Source organism: Dipodomys merriami, unplaced genomic scaffold, assembly GCF_024711535.1.
Source record: "Dipodomys merriami isolate MVZ:Mamm:240054 unplaced genomic scaffold, mDipMer1.0.p SCAF_130, whole genome shotgun sequence".
In the NCBI taxonomy this organism is placed as follows: Eukaryota; Metazoa; Chordata; class Mammalia; order Rodentia; family Heteromyidae; genus Dipodomys; species Dipodomys merriami.
Window position 1 is genome coordinate 2,302,709 of NW_027202605.1, and position 17,236 is coordinate 2,319,944.

Below are 17,236 nucleotides of genomic sequence, written 5' to 3' on the forward strand. Positions count from 1 at the left end.
ACATATACTAGATATTGCAAATAAGGGAAATCATGGGACCTATGTTTCTTTGGGCTTGGCTTACTTCACTTAATATAATTTTTTCCAAGTCTTTCCATTTCCTAACAAATGGGGAAATGTCATTTTTTCTGATGGAGGCATAGAATTCCATTGTGTATATATACCACATTTTCTTGATCCATTCATCTACTGAGGGGCATCTGGGTTGGTTCCAGATCTTAGCTATGGTAAATAATGCTGCAATAAACATAGTTGTGCTGGTAGCTTTAGTGTGGTCTTGTTTGTAAACATTTGGGTAAATGCCCAAAAGTGGGACTGCTGGGTCATAGGGGAGCTCTATGTGGAGTCTTTTGAGGAACCTCCATACTGCTTTCCAAAGTGGTTGAACAAGTTTACACTCCCACCAACAATGCAGTAAGGTTCCCTTCTGTCCACATCCCCTCCAGCATCTGTTGTTATTAGAGTTCTTGATTTTTGCTATTCTAACTGGGGTGAGGCGGTATCTCAATGTTGTTTTGATTTGCATTTCTTTTATGGCTAGGGAGGTTGAACATTTCTTCATGTGTCTATTGGCCATCCTTCTTTCTTCTTCAGAGAAGTTTTTCTTTAAGTCATTAGCCCACTTATTTATTGGGCAGTTGTTTCTTTGAGGATTTGTTGTTGGGGGATTTAATTTTTTGAGTTCCAAGTATATTTTAGATATGAGACCCTTGTCCATTGTATGGCTAGTAAAGATCTTCTCCCAACCTGTGGGCTTTCTATTGATCTTGCTAGCTATGTCCTTTGCCATGCAGAAGCTCTGCAACTTAATGCAATCCCATTTGTCCAACCTTTCTTTGATTTGTTGTGTTTCCAGGTCTCTATTAAGAAAATTTCGGCCTGCTTCAAGGAGACGTAGGGTTTCTCCTGTTCTATCCTGTAATGTTTTCAGAGTGTCTCCAGCTTTTTTTTTTTTTTGAAGGTTTCTTGAACTTTTATTTTATGTACAAATATGTTCTTTCGTTGGGCTTGATGTCTTGGATAATCCATTCAAGGACTATCACTTAGTCCAACTTAATGAAGCTGATGTCCTTCGCATACTGGTGGAAACACTGCAGGCACATGTTGAGCTGGTACTTCCAGATCATACTATGTCAATTAGAGCACACACCGCAAGAGCAAGATCCCTGGCCAGATTTTCAGGGGTGGCTCCAGTAGAGCTGCTGGTGACCCATCTTGCTTCTACAGGCCCAAGGAGGAAAAAAGCCAACTTAAAAAAAAATGTTTATTAGAGATAAACTAGGACTTTTTGGTAGTTTCCTGGAGATAAACCCAGACTGTCCTGACTAGGCTGGCTTGGAACTGCGATCCTCAGATCTCAGCCTCCTGAGTAGCTAGGATCATGGGCATGAGCCACTGGCACCCAGCCATAACTCCAACTGTGGAGTTACAAAATGCATGTTGGATCATTCCATTGGATGGATGTGAGTGACGGTATAGTTAATATGATCAATGTTGGGTCCATGTTGAGAATAATTTTGTTCTGATTGAAATCCATGAGTCTAAGGAAATCTTTCAGCTTGTGCATGTAGAAGAGTTAGGTATCATCCTTTATGAAAGAGGGGGAGGCTCTCCTTTTTCTCCTTTCTATATTTGTCTTTTGGTTGAAAATCTCATGTTTTGTCATTCAATTGCGATATTTTCTTCATGCTCTACAGTCCAGATGAGATTCTAAGTTCAAATGCTTCCTCTGCTTTGAACTTACTGTGATGTTAATCAATCAATCTCATTGGTCTACTTATGTGATATTAACTACAATCTCATTGGTCAACTAATGTGATATTAAGTACAATCTCATTGGTCCATTTTTCCCCCAGCACAAATGTACTGGCTGTAGAGCCGTTCATCAACTACACAGGTGGGACTTATAGTGTTAAGGTAGTAGCTTCCAAATTTTTAACTCCTAGAAAGATAATATTATGTTAATATCTCCTCACTGACAAATTGGGTCAGCAGCCTATCATTGACAATTTCAGGTTTTAAAAGTCACCCCCAAACCAAGCTGGGAATGTAACTTAGTGGTAGCGTGCTTAAAGCCCTGGGTTTGATTCCTCAGTACCACATAAACAGAAAAAGCCAGAAGTGGCACTGTGGCTCAAGTGGTAGAGTTCAAACCCCAGGACTGGCAAAAAAAAAAGTCACCCCAAACCACCAGAACCAGATCTGCACTTACTGAGTAGTAAACCTGACTGGAATTAACTCAAGGCTTTTTGCGGTCCTTATTTATTGTACTTAAAGGGAATAGTCAGTCATACATGTCTATGCAAAAGAATATTAATGTCCATGATTATGAGATGATGTCAGACCTTAGTAGATGTCAGACCCTACTTTTTGGGGTAAGCACTTACAGATGTGTAAATCTATGTAGTTACTGACCACATAAACAAATGCAGTACCACAGTAAACATAAAAATAGAGACAAAAAGCCAGGTGCCAAGGACTCACACCTGTAACCTTAGTTACTCAGGAGGTTGAGATCTGAAGATCCTGGTTTGAAGCTAGCCTGGACAGGAAAGTCCATGAGACTCTTATCTCTAAGTAGGAAAAAGCTGCAAGTGGAGCTGTGGCTCAAGTAGTACAGCACCATCCTTGACAGAAAAAGCTCAGGGACAGCCTCCAGAACCTGAGTTCAAGCTCTCTAGTACTGGCTCCTCAACCCCTCCCCACACAGAGACACAATATCTAACTACAATCTCATAGTGATGAAAAATGTACATACAGGTAGGTATGTTAAAGTAATTTTATTGACTAGGAGAATGTAAGTCAAGGGTAGTTTCTGGGCAAGTAGTAACAAAATAGAAAAATGTATGTATAGACAGGTGTGGTGTAATCTCAGCACTCTGAAGGTATAGTAGGAGGATCATGAGTTCAAGGCCAGCCTGAATCATATAAGGAGATCTCTGCTCAAATAAACTGACGTGTTGAATTGAAGCCCACTTGAACAATTAAAGATAATAATAATTAGAAAAGGAGAAAATAAGCATATAAATTCTAAGCTAAAGGGAAAAATGATTATAATAAGATCCCTAATTAACCCAAAACCAGGCCAAAAAAAAAGAAGAATAAAATGAACACAGAAATATATAAAGCTTTACAGATATAGATAATTATATGAAGTGTAATGCAAGCAAATGATTTCAGGTGTAAGGAAATATTATTAGTCACATTACTCCTAAAAATCAAGATATATATACTAGTCATAATGTAGATGGGATAAAGCTGAAAACAAAAGATGGAGAAAAGATATCACATAAAAGCGCTTATCAAAGGAATTCTGATATTGTTAGATGAATAATGTAAATAAGAGACCTGAGTGGAAAAGGTTTTACAGAGAGGTCATTTCACAATGCTGCAAGATAGAAAATTCTAAATTTCTCATTTTGTAGAAATTCAAAAAAATTTTTAATGAAAACACCAACTCTCACTAATACTTTTCCTAGTGGATATAAATAGAGCATTAAGCCACAAACTGCAGAACACATGTTTTTAGCCAGTCCGTGTGGAGGATTTATTTTTTTAAAAAAGGTTATTTGTTGGATCATAAGGGAAGTTTAAGTAAGTTCCAAATGCTTAACGTTATATTTTCCATCACCACTCCATTATAAATGGCCAATGTAAAATAGTTGGATATTCACAAATGTTTTTAAATAGCCTGAAGGTTAACAAAAGATCATAATGAATATTAGAATATATTTGAACAGAATAACAAGGAAAATACTACAAAGAAAAAATTCTCAATGCAACTGAAAGAGCCTTTAGATAAAAATTCATGAATAATGTATACAGTAGAAAATAAGGCCCACAAATTTGTAAGTGAAGTGTTTATAGAATGAAGTTAGAGAAGAGTGAGAGCAATTCAAAGAAAATAGAAAGGATAAGAACAGTAATTAATAAAAAGCAATTGCAAACACTCAATTGAGAGAATCAACCAAGGCAAATATCAATTCTTTGAAATGTTACTTAATTAGATAAACCACTGGTGATTGTGATCTGGACAAAGAGAGAAGACAGAAATGGTTAGCAAGAAGCAAGCAAACATGCTGTCTTAATCATGTAGCTATTAAAACAATAATGAGTTACTCCAAATACTTTAAAACAATAATGAGTTACTCCAAATACTTTTACTTTGATGAACTTGAATATACAATAATTTCAAACTTGATGAGGGACACTTGTAGCTTACCCCTGTAATCCTAGCTATTCAGGAAGTTGAGATCTGAGACTCACTGTGTGAAGCCAGTGCAGGCAGAAAAGTCTGTGAGACTCTGATCACCAATAAACCAGCAAAAAGCTGGAAGCTCAAATGGTAGATCACCAGCCTTGAACCAAAACCAAGTAAGATCACAAGGTCCTGAGTTCAAACTCCTGTACTGGCATGCATGCGTGCGTGCGTGCCCGCACACACACACACACACACACACACACACACACACACACACAAAGCTGGCATGATGAGGGCTAACAAGAATAATAGAATATATTAATATGGCCAAATACATGATCAAAACATATGCATAGACTGAGTCCAATGCATGAGGCCTAACTTGGGGGTATTACCTATGTCAGATTTCAGGGTTGGCCACTCATCCCCATTCACCAAGGAAAGAGCCCAGTAAACTGCATGCCTGTGGCTTACACCTGTAATCCCAGCAGTTTAAGAAACTGAAATCTGAGGATCCTGGCTCAAAAGCAGGCTGGGCAGGGAAGTTCATGAAATTATTTCCAATTAACCAACCAAAAAGCTGAAAGTGCTGCTAGGGCTCAAGTGGTAGAGCACCAGCCTTGAGCACAAATGCTCAGGGACAGCACCCAGTTCCTGAATTCAAGCCCCAGGACTGGTACAAGATCAAGACAGATGGATCAATTGATTGAGCTATCAATACATAGGTAACACTTTCATTCCCCTTAAACTCACCCTTTCCCTTGTTTTTCTTAATCTTGTAGTTTGGACAATATATGTACAATGAATTTTTTGGGTTTTTTGGTCAGTTGTGGAGCTTGAACTCTGGGCCTGGGCGCTGTCCCTCAGCTCTGATTCAGCTCAAGGCTAAAGCTCTACCACTTGAGCCACCGCATCACTTCTTGTTTTCTGGTGGTTAATTAGAGATAGAGTCTCACAGACTTTCCTGCCAGAGCTGGCTTTGAACTGTGATCCTCAGATCTCAGCCTCTTGAGTAGCTACGATTACAGGCATGAGCCACTGGCGCCCAGCTACAATGAATTCTTGACTGAATCCTTTCCCCTTCCCCCACCTTTCATTCATCTACCTTTCTCTCCTTTGCCCCAGCCCCCTCTTGTAATACCCATTTCCTGGTAGTTATTTTTTGGGTTTTGACTTAGTCTTTCTAGAGAATTATGCTATTTGAATTCTCCACAGGGATGACACAGACCAAGATGCACAAGTGCTCTGTTAAATGGGGGGGGGGGGGAAATCAATACATACCCTACAAAATTAAGAAAACTGAAGGAGGGGATGAGCTGGGAGGAGTGAATGATAAAGGTGACATGGATCAAGGTGCCCTGTATAAATCAACTGCTTTGTTGATTGGCAACTCCTTTGTACAACTACTTAAAGATAATACAAATGTTTTGGTTGGGCTGGGAAGGTGGCTCAGTGGTAGAGTGCTTGCCTTGCATGCATGAGAACCTGGGTTTGATTCCTCAGAACCACATACGCAGAAAAAGCTGGAAGTGGTGTTGTGGCTCAAGTGGTAGAGCTGAAGAGTTGAGGGACAGCGCCCAGGCCCAGAGTTCAAGCTCTACAATCAACCAAAAAACAAATGCTTTTGTTGTTGTTTTAAAACCCAAAAGAGGCTGGGCAGTGGTAGCTCATACATGTAATCCTAGCTACTCAGGAAACTGAGATCTGAGGATCACAGTTGGAAGCCAGCCCAGGCAGAAAAGTTCCTGTGAGAATCTTATCTCTAGTGAACCATTCCAAAAAAAGTGTGGCTGTGGCTCAAACGGCAGAAGGGCTAGCCTTGAGCACAAAGAGGCTCAGGGACAGCACCCAGGCCCTGAGTTCAAGCCTCACAACTGACAAAAAAAAAAACAAAAAACAAAAAAAAAAACCCTGAGAGAGACAGAGACAAAGACAGAGAAGTAGTGGTGAAAGGCAGAGAAAACAAAATTGCTAACCCAATGTGTTTCATCCACCAAGACATTAACATGAGGGTTAGCTTTGCACAGAGGAAAGGCTGGAGCAGGAGGAGAAAAGAAGCAAAAATAGTCCCAGACAAAGTGTTCTCGCTCTTCTTGTTCTATAAAAGTTCCAGAAGGGTTGCTATCACCATAATTACTGGAGGAGGGACAACTCTGGCCCCCTGAGACGATTACTGATGACTGCGGCTCTAAGGTACAGTTTCACATGATAGGTAATTGTGTTCATTGGAGGGTAGACGGGTTCCTGGCTCAGCTCCAACTTTCCCTGGAAGTAGTTTATGTCCCTTGTCTCCTGGCATCCAACATGACAGCCAGGAGGGAGAATTAGAGCAAAGGATGCACAATGGACAAAGGGAGGTCAGGTTTTTATTTTTTCAGTTAATTGTGGATCTAAGTAAGGAGTCCATTTTTTTTTTATTTTTTATTTTTTAGTAAAAACTGTTTCTATGATCAAAGCCAGCCTGAGCTTTGATAAATCTGAGACACTCATTTCCAGTTAACTGTTTTTAAAAAAAATGTGGCCGGGCATTAGTGGCTCAAGCCTGTAATCCCAGATACCCAGGAGGCTGAGATCTGAGGATTCCAGTTCGAAGCCAGTCTGGGCAGGAAAGTCGGTGAGACTCTTATCTCCAATATATCACTCAGAAAACTGAAGTGGTGCTGTGGTAGAGCACTTGCCTTGTGCTGAAGAGCTGATAGTACCCAGGCCCAGAATTCAAGTTCCACAGCTGACAAAAAACAACGGGGAAGCCCTGAGTTCAAGTCCCAATACCGGCATAAGTAAAAAAAGGAAAATTTTGTTATAGCCAATATAAGACTTTGTTACCAGTGGCTCACACCCCTAGTCCTTCAGGCTGAGACCAGAAGATCAAAGCCAACCTGCTAAAGAAAGTCCATGAGACTCTATTTCCAGGTAAGCAGCCAAAAGCTGGAAGGGGAGGTGTGGTTCAAGTGGTAGAGTACCAGCCTTGTGCACAAAAGCTTAGGAACAGCCCCCAGGCCCTGAGTTCAAGCACCTGTAGATGCAAAAACTAACAAGAAAATAGACAAAAGAAACTAAAGTACCCAGGACAGTGTTGTGTTGATACAACAGTTGATAAATAATTCAATACTACAATGAGATGGCTGCCAACGGGGCTATTCTATGTATGATGTAAAATAGAGGATTGTTTGTTTTGAACAAATGGTGCTGGGAATATTTTTATTATCTTTAAGAAGTTCTACAAATGAGTTCAGTTCCAGTTGTCAGTTTTTTAGTACAATGGGTCTTGATCATTTGATCAATGTCACTTGATGTTGATCTCAATTTCTAGCAATATGTAAATGGAAATTTTACATAGATTATTGATCTTCATGTAAAAAAAGCCACACAACAAAACTTTGATAAGATATAGAGGAAATCCCTTCATATTTTTTGTCACTGGTAATTTTTTTTCTTCACACAATAAGTACTACTATAAAGAAAAAGACGGAAATTGGACTACTTTAAAATTAGGTTTATCTATGCATCCAATGGGATCATTAAAGGGGAGAGTGGGAAATCAAACTATGTACCAGGGAAAGAGATTCAAAACTCATCAACTGATCAACGTCTCACCAAGATGTAAAAATAAGTCTTACATTTCCATCTTTGTTAGCGCATATTAGGCTTTACCAGAAAACCACACAGACATCCAGGTACAAAGAACATAAGAAAGGTTTATTGCTGATCAAGGGGCTGGTAAGACTTCTTCTCACAAGAGAGAAATGAGAAGAAGCACTGGCCTATTGTCTGAGGTGACCTATATAACTTAGGAAGTTTAGGAAGGGCTAGAAGGAGCTAAGAGGTGGAGACCTGATATGAACATGAGGATCAGGGGTTTTATCATGGTAGATTAGGATTTATGCCCAAGTAGTAGATAAGGGGCCTTGCAGCTGCCCAGACCTGAAGGTCACTCTAAGGGGCTCTTGTTGGTTTATTTGGTGGCAGGTGCCCCAGAGAAGTGCCATCCCAAGGTAAAGGGGGGTTGGAGGCTGACTATTTACACCTTTACTAAATGGGCCTAGTGTTGCCTAGGAAGGAGCATGCTAAACTGTGGAAAGGAGAAGGAAATTGCTAAGTTATGGGAAGGCAGCTCATTGGGCTAACAATCCTCTCTCTCTCTCTCTCTCTCTCTCTCTCTCTCTCTCTCTCTCTCTCTCTCTCTCTCTCTCTTTTGCCAGTCCTAGGGCTTGAACTAAAGGCACGGACACTGTCCCTGAGCCTCTTTGTGCTCAAGAAACACTCTACCGCTTGCATCACAGCACCACTTCCAGCTTTTTCTTAGTGGTTTATTGGAGATAAAAGTCTCACAGACTTCTCTGCCTGGGCTGGCTTCAAACCACAATCCTCAGATCTCAGCTTCCTGGGTAGCTAGGATTACAGTTACTGCCAGCTTTGCATTTCCATCTTGGAAAACCCCATTCGACATTCATAGGAATTAAAGTGAAGAAGAAATACAAAGGACCAGTGAAAACACAGGAAAAAGTGTTTGACCTCGCTCAGAAGCTTGAAAATGGGAATGAAAAGCACGACGAAATTTTACCTAGCTTTAATAACAGCAGAAAATGAGCAGATGATGGCAGGAATAGAAACCAAGATCTGGACCTATTTGTGCCATTACCTGGATTTGAACTCAGGGCCTTTCAGTCTTCCTTGGCTTTTTCATTCAAGTCCTATACTCTACCAATTGAGCCATACCTCCCCTTCCAGCCTTTAGCTGGTAAATTCAAGAAGAGAGTCTTTCAGACTGGGCTGGCTTTAGATTGTGATCCTCAGATCTCAGTCTCCTGAGTACATAGGATTACAGTCGTGAGCCACTGCACCTGGCTTGAATTTTCTTACAGGCAGCAAAATGAGAGTATAAATCTAATTGTGATGAGAGTGATGGTGATAACAGCTGACATTTATTCTCATGTAGTCCAAGGCACACAGTGTATTTGAAGTCACATCAAAACAGCCCCATAAAAATGATCACACAGATGCTTTGCTTCAGTCAAGCTCTGGAAACTTCTCGTGTTTGTATACTCCTTATAAAGCCCAGTTTATAATTTTATTTTTTTGGTCAGTCTGGGGCTTGAACTCTGGGCCTGGGCACTGTCCCTGTGCGCTTCAGCTCAAGGCCAGTGCTCTACTGCTTGAGCCAGAGCACCACTTCCGGTTTTCTAGTGGTTTATTGGAGATAAGAGTCTCACGAACTTTGCTGCCTGGGCTGGCTTTGAACCGTGATCCTCAGATCTCAGCCTCCTGAGTAGCTAGGATTACGGGCATGAGCCACTGGCACCTGGCTAAAATTTTTATTTATTTATTTATTTATTTTTAAGATGTGTGATCTTTTTTTTTTTTTTTTTGGTCCCATCATGGGGCCTGAACTCTGGGCCTGGGCGCTGTCCCTCAGCCCTTCAGCTCAAGGCTAGCGCTCTACCACTTGAGCCACAACACCACTTCCGGCTTTTTTCTTTTTGCTTATGTGGTGCTGAGGAATTGAACCCAGGGCCTCAGGCATGCAAGGCAAGTGCTCTACCACTGAGCCACCTTCCCAGCCCCCTGGCTAAAAATTTTTTAAAGTACAAATTCTCCATATCTGATCACTCTTGGGTATGTAATCAAGTTCCTCAAGTACTCTAATCCCTAGTCAAATTTGTTCACCTCAGTTTGATCTTCCAGATCAGCTTAGCTAAAACCTCCTGTCCTGACTGATGCTCCCTGGGTCCAGACCAGATAACTTCTGTCCACCTCTCTGTGTTTTGGTTTGTCTTTTCCCTCTGGCCCATGCCATATTTGGAATAAAACTTAGTTCCATAGTAAGGCCTCTTTCCTTCCCTAAGAACAGTTCTCAATAAAATATGCTTTACTTCCACTTGTAGCCAACTCTGGTTTTAACCAGAGCTAATTTTTTTTTTCATCTTAACAAACAAGATCATGTGGACATACCTATTCAGGAAGTAGTGTCTTATGTGTGAGAAAAAGTATTCTTTTCTGTCAAACAAAAGCGTACTTTGTGTACTTGTGTATTGGCATTTCCTGGAATTATTTGTGTTATTTACTTCCATTGTAACTATTATCTGTACTGCTTATTACCAGCTAGCCATGTTAAGGGAGATAAACCTGGTATTGAAGACGTTAAAGTAATAAACTGTAATTGTTACGTGTGTGGCTTGTGACCAGCTAGTCATATTAAGGGAGATACATCTGTTGTTGAGGAAGTTAAAATAATAAACTGTAATTGCTACGTGAGAAACAAACTTTTTTAAATAGGAAACTGTTCATAGGGATTAAGGATGGCTCCCTTTCTAATCTTGTTAGTCAATTGTAGTTAGGCTGTGAGCTTAACTTCTTGAGAAGGAGGGACATTTTGGATTGAGATTAAAAATGCTGCAAAGTGCCTTGCACAGTGTGTCTGCCCAGCTCTGGGTAGAGCGTTGCACCCCTTTGTGCAAAAGTAAATTGCCTTCATGAAATCTCCTGTATTTCTCATGTGTCCATTCATTTCTGACACCAGAGAGCTGTGCATTTCTAACACTAGGTAACAACGGCTCTCACTTATTCTAGCACTGAACTTCATTGCAAAATTTATTAAGAATAGTAAAGTTATTGAGAGAATAGAAAGGCACTTCAGAGGTGAAAGTAGGTCGTCTCAGAGAGAAGATGAACCTTTCTATCTCCTTACACATAGGAGATACTGAGATTTTAAGGATTCAGGGGTTCAAGTCACCCCACCCAAAGACAGAAAGTGATTGACATGAATGCTGGGAAAGCATTAAGGCACATCTCTTCATCAGGCTGTATATCTGGTTACCCATAAAGAAAATTTTAAAGTATAATGAGATTAAAATGACATTATAATGGGCAAAACGCAACTCTTGGTCAAATAATTTAACTTAGCTAAATGAAATCCACAGTTGATTTGGCTCGCTTACAGGAGATGCAGGAATCCATAAAGGATGAATATATATTATCATATATATCATATATATATATACCAATTATATATTATTATCTATCTATGTAATATATAATATAAATTATATATTATATAATTGTGTATTGATATATCTATATATTTCTATATATTATATAGCTTTATTTATATATATATATTAACATGACTATGTATCAATATATTATATAATATATTACCATCTATATCAATATATGTATATCTGTATCTATCTATCTATTTATCTATCTATCTATCTATCTATCTATCTATCTATCTGTCTATCTATCTATCTATCTATCTATCTATCTATCTATCTATCTATCTATCTATTTCAGAACAAAGTTAAGGAAGATCTGGTCACAACAGGCATCTTTGTTTTGTGTGTGTGCCTGTCCTGGAGCTTGAATTTAAGGCCTGGGTATTGTTCCTGAACTTTTTTTTACTCAGTTAACATTTTACCACTTGAGCCACAGCTCCACTTCTGACTTTTTTTTTTTTGAGTAGTAAGTAAAAGTCCCATGGACTTTCCTGCCCAGATTGGCTTTGAATCACAATCTTCAAATATCAGCCTAAGCTGCTGGCATTTTCACCCATTCCTACCAGGTCTGGCAATGGTTCATAGGGGGAGAGAGAGGTCTTTTATGGTTGGCAAGTTTTTCACAAGGCTGAGGAGGCAGAAGCCTAGGTGTGGAGAACTTCAGCTTACAATGGGGGCCCAGACAACCAGGGCTTCTGCATTGTTCCCCATCTCTTTCTATCAGTGGCAGAGCAGGGATGGGAATCTAATCCATACCCAGAATCTGTCCAGTTTCCACTTTTCCCTTCAGTAATCATGTCAATGATTACTGGCTTCATTATATAATCTCCTATTGACTTTCATTACTTATAAAGAAAGTATTAAATGACTGATAGAAAAGTACCACTAAAGCCTGATCACCCACCCACAGTGTGCCAGGAGTTACTCTTGGTGATTAAATGGCAGGTCTCAATTCTATCCATATTTTATTGTTGTTGTTTGATTGGTTGGTGGTTTTCCTTTTTGTTGTTGTTTGTTTTGTTTTTGCTTTATTTCTGTTATGGAATTATTGAAGAGAAATCAAACTCACACATACCCTTCTTCCTTCCTTCCTTCCTTCCTTCCTTCCTTCCTTCCTTCTTCCTTCCTTCTTTCTTCCCTCCCTCCTTCCTTTCTTATTTCTTTCCCTCCCTCACTCCCTCCCCCCCATCTCTTTCTTTTTTTCTTTTTTGCCAGTCCTGAAGCTTGAAATCAAGTCCTAGGCATTGTCCTTGAGATCTTTTTTTTTTTTTTCCTTTCCCCTCAAGACAAGCTCTCTAGTACTTGAGCCACAGCTCTACTTTCAGCTTTTTGTGGTTAATCAGACATGAGTCTCACAGACTTGCCTGAACTGAGCTGGCTTCAAATCACGATACTTAGATCTCAGCCTCCTGAGTAACTAGGATTATAGGCTACCAACACCTGGCCATTCATTTCTTTCTGAGTTTCTTGAGAATGCTTTAATTTACTTGGATGGTCTTATTTTAAACCAAACCTTTTGTACTGCAAACCAAATTTCTTTTTTGAGGAAGCTGGGTTTTCCCCCCTATCTTCTTTAGCTTGTGCAAAAAAAGCTTCAGGTCTTACAAGTCCTGTGGAGAAATTTTTCTTTCCCCTCAAGTCTCCCTGCCTTCCCACACACATGTGGGGCCCTCATTAACACCCCCTGCAGGAAGCTCATTCATTTCTTTCCCTGTAAGCACAGGGAGCTCAGAGCTCTTAGAGTTCCCTTCCAGACAAACAGATCACATTGACAGTATTTCCTTGGCAGCTTGATATAATTAGAGATATTCACATCTTCTGATTGTTCACACTTCCCAAGAACAATGCCAATTAATGACAGCAGAGGGTCTTCGTTTCCCTGACTTTCTTCTCAGTGTTAGAACTCAAATAGGACTTATTTTAAACAACTCTTGTCTACCTCTATACAGAAGGAAATAAGGGGGTGCCAAAGGAAAATCACCTGCCTAGAGTGAGTTCATAGATAGGAAAGGATGAGAAATCAAAACTTCCATTCTTAGATCCTGGCTCTTTCTTCTGGGCTTTGTGGAGCAATTTATATTCCAAAATCAGTTATATCTCCACATCTGTATTTCCCTTCCTTCCTTCCTTCCTTCCTTCCTTCCTTCCTTCCTTCCTTCCTTCCTTCCTTCCTTCCTTCCTTCCCTCCCTCCTTCCCTCCTTCTCTCTCTCTCTCTCTCTCTCTCTCTCTCTCTCTCTCTCTCTCTCTCTCTCTCTCTTTCTCTCTCTCTCTCTCTCTCTCTCTCTCTCTTTCTCTCTCTCTCTTCCTTTCGCCTGGGCACTGTCCCTGAGCTTTTTTGCTCAAGGCTAGCACTCTACCACTAGAGCCACAGCGCCACTTCCAGCTTTCTCTGATTATGTGGTACAGAGGAATCAAACCCAGGGCTTCATGTATGCCAGGCAAGCACTCTACTGAGCCACATTCCCAGCCCCACGTTTGTATTTTCTAGGCAATCCGGATTGCCATTCTAAAAGGGGCAACATTCTCAGAGGAACTGGAAAGTGAGGCCCTCTCCATTGAAGAATATCTGATTACTAACACTGAAAGCAGTGGTAAGTGAGGAGACATATAATTGCAAGAATATCAGAGGGAACTTAAAAAGATTTTTTTTTCTGGACCTTGTAAATTAATTAAAAGTCACCCCCTTCACACCCACACACACTTTGTACCTGTGCCCTTTGATCTGAGTTATTCTCAGCTGCAATCTGCAATCACTTTGGGAGCCAAGAAAGAGAAGATCCACAGAAAAGCATCAATTATAGAAGGTAAACTATCCCTCCCAGACTCTTCCCCACCCCACCCCCAAGCAACTTCCTCTTTTGTCCCTGGGTGAAGTGGTAAGGACCTTTCTGGAAATCCTCCTCCTGAGGGGAAGACTGAGCTAAAGGTCTAGCAGGCCACACCTGTGACTTGGAATTCTTTTAATTATACAGACCTGTCTCACCCCCTGTTGTCCCTGTTAACCTGAGGCCTGATGTCTGTGTCTCTGAAGACAGCTTAACGAGGTATTGGAGCACTGCCTTCTCAAGTCACTGTCTTGTAATAACTCTGCCTTTCTGCCCTTGAACATCTTATTCGGCATATGGGGGAGAATGGCAGGAGCTAATGTGATTCTTTTATTTTTGACCTGGGTTGCAAGGTGTGTCCTTGGGTCTCACTCCTGTAATCCTAGCTACTCCAGAGGCTGAGATAGGAGGCTCAGAATTCAGGGCCAGCCTTAGCAGAAAAGTCTGTGAGACTCTGATCTCCAATTAGTCATCAAAAAACAAAGCTGGGAGTAGAGCCGTGGGGCTGAAGTGATAGAGCACTAGCTTTGAGGAAAAGGAGCTCAGGGACAGTGCTCAGGATCTGAGTTCAAGCCCCAGGACTGGCACAAAATGAAAACGAAAACCAAACCAGCAAGAAGAGAGCAAACAACTTCATGTGTGTTCAGAAAAATGCAACCTGCTTTATTACCATTATTATTGTTGTTATTATTATTTTAAATTATCTTTAAGTAGTTATACAAAGGGATTTCAATTTCACATGTCAGTTTACAAGTACAAGGCATGTTGCTCAGTGTCACCCTTTCCATCATTCCCCTCCATGTCTCCCAACCCCACCCATCCCCTCAGGCTACCTGGTTCCATTTTCACATTGACAATTATGACTGAACTCATCCATCCCTTATCTCTCCATTGGTCTGCCCCCTCCCTTTTACTCCTCCCTCCTCATGATATAAATTGGCTAATGTCTTTTTTTTTTGGCTGGCCCTGTGGCTTGAACTCAGGGCCTGGGCACTATCCCTGTGCCTCTTTGTGCTCAAAGATAGCAGTCTACTGCTTGAGCCTCAGCTCCACTTCCTGTTTTCTGGTGGTTCATTGGAAAAAAGTGTCTTACAGACTTTTCTGCCTGGTCTTGCTTTGAACCCCGATCACTCCAGATCTAAGCCTCCTGAGTAGCTAAGATATCAAGTATGAGCCACCAGCACGAGGTTGGCTAATGTCTTTTATACCTATAGGCAGACTCACTATCAGAATATTACTAGTCAAATACTGTTAGACAAACAGTATGAAGAGAGTGGAGGATGGGTATAAGAGTATTCCTGAAAGCAGATTTATTCACCTGTAAGGTGAAAGTACCCATTGGATACATTCACCTGCGTTATCTGGTTGGTTAGTGCAAGATCTGGATGTCAAATGAGAGGGTTTGGTTTATAACTTTGATCTTAAAAGTGTGTTTCAATACCATTCTTTCTACATCTTAGAGTTTTCATCGATTAAAATCAGAAAGATAGGCTCAATCTGTAGCTTCTCAAACTGTAACGTGCCCTAGAATCATTTCTGAACTTAAAAATAAAAAGTAGATTCCAGAACCCATTCCACAAAGAATCTGATTCGCTAATTTGAAGTACAACCTTAACATCTGTACTTGTATGGAGTTCTTTTAAGGATTCTCATGGAATCTCTTAAAGCACCACACCTGAAGAAAATGAGCCTGTGGCTCATTCATTCCTATAATTCTAGCCACTCAAGAGGCTGAGATCTGGAATCACAGTTCAAAGACAGCCTGGGCAGAAAAGTCCCCATGAGAATCTTATTTCCAATGAACCACCAGACAACTGGAAGTGGTGCTGTGGCTCAAAGTGGTAGAGCACTAGCCTTGAGCAAAAGAACTCAGGGCCTCAGTGCTGTCCTGAGTTCAAGCCCTACAAATGACAAAAAAAATTTGTACTATTTTGTAACTTTTGATGTTCACCTGCCTAAATCTAATAGACACTGAAATTCTTTGCTGTGTGAGAGCACATTCAGAACATTAACTATTTAATGCGGAGGGGGGGGGGGGAGCATAATGCCTAACATTCACTTTCAGTATCAAACCATGGGCTGCTGAGGAGGCCAATATAACCCAGTCGTTTGGAACAGGAGTCTGAATTCCAGAGTAAATTATTGGCCTAGCTGGCTATGGCTTCATTTCCTTTGAGTCCCCACACGAGATGTTAAAGGTCTCCTGGTGCTTTCAAACTGGTTGAACAAGGAGAGCCCCTTCCAATTTTTTTAATTAAGCAAGCATTGACCTTCAAGACTCTAATTGCTCTTGACATCTAACTTATTGCTTAATTAAAGCAGGATGATCTATGAGTCCTCACTTGCAGCAAAAAGGAGAGCCATGGTTATTTCTCTTCTATGAAAGCCCCTCTTTGATCTAGAAGCTATGGGCTAAGTTACTCCCAGACTCAAATCACAATCTGAGGAAGGAAGATTCCAGCAGGCACTCGACGCTGAGGTGAGTCATTCTCCTTCTGAAACAACAAGCACTTATAAAATTATCAGGCGGAGAGAGAAAAATAGAACTAAATCACTTTGCTTAGTTATGTCAGAACAGACAATAAAAAATTAAGAATGATGGCATTGCTGTGAGCAACTGAATAGGAATAATTATTTTTTCTCATTTAAAAACAAATACAAAATGATACCAATTTTCTTTATGGGTTTCCCCCCCTGCTCCCCCCCCCCCATAGCTGTTTAAATGTCTCTGCATCTGCAGGAAGAATTATCTAAAGAGGACTTGTGCTTGACAAAGGCACTGGGGGTTTTCAATGAGGGGGAAAAAAAGAGAGACCAACAGTTTTCTTTCTTTTCTCTATTTTCAAAGAGAGACTTGTGAAATAAAAATGAAAAAAATAGCAAGAGGAAATTGAAAGCATATAAAGTATGGATGATTATCATCATTTTGTGTATGGGCTGGTACTGAGGCTTGAGCTCAGGGTTTTAACCTCTTCCTTGGCCTATTTGTTCAGGTCTGATGCTCTACCACACTTCCATTTCTAGTTCTTTGGTGGTTAACTAGAAACAAGTGTCTTTCAGTTGTATCTGCCTCAGTCAGCTTTGAACTGTGTGACCCTTCAGATCTCAGCCTTCTGAGTAACTAGGATTACAACCATGAGCCAACCAGCACTGGACTGTGGGGTTGTTTTTGTTGTTGCTTTTGACAACTTTGGTAATCTGGAAAAATATT

The 17,236-nt window shown here is 40.5% G+C and overlaps 1 pseudogene; it reads right to left on the reverse strand.

Moving 5' to 3' along the window:
• Positions 1-1,043: 1,043 nt before the first annotated feature.
• Positions 1,044-1,214, reverse strand: LOC138824938 (small ribosomal subunit protein uS14-like; annotated as a pseudogene).
• Between the last annotated feature and the right edge of the window lie 16,022 nt (positions 1,215-17,236).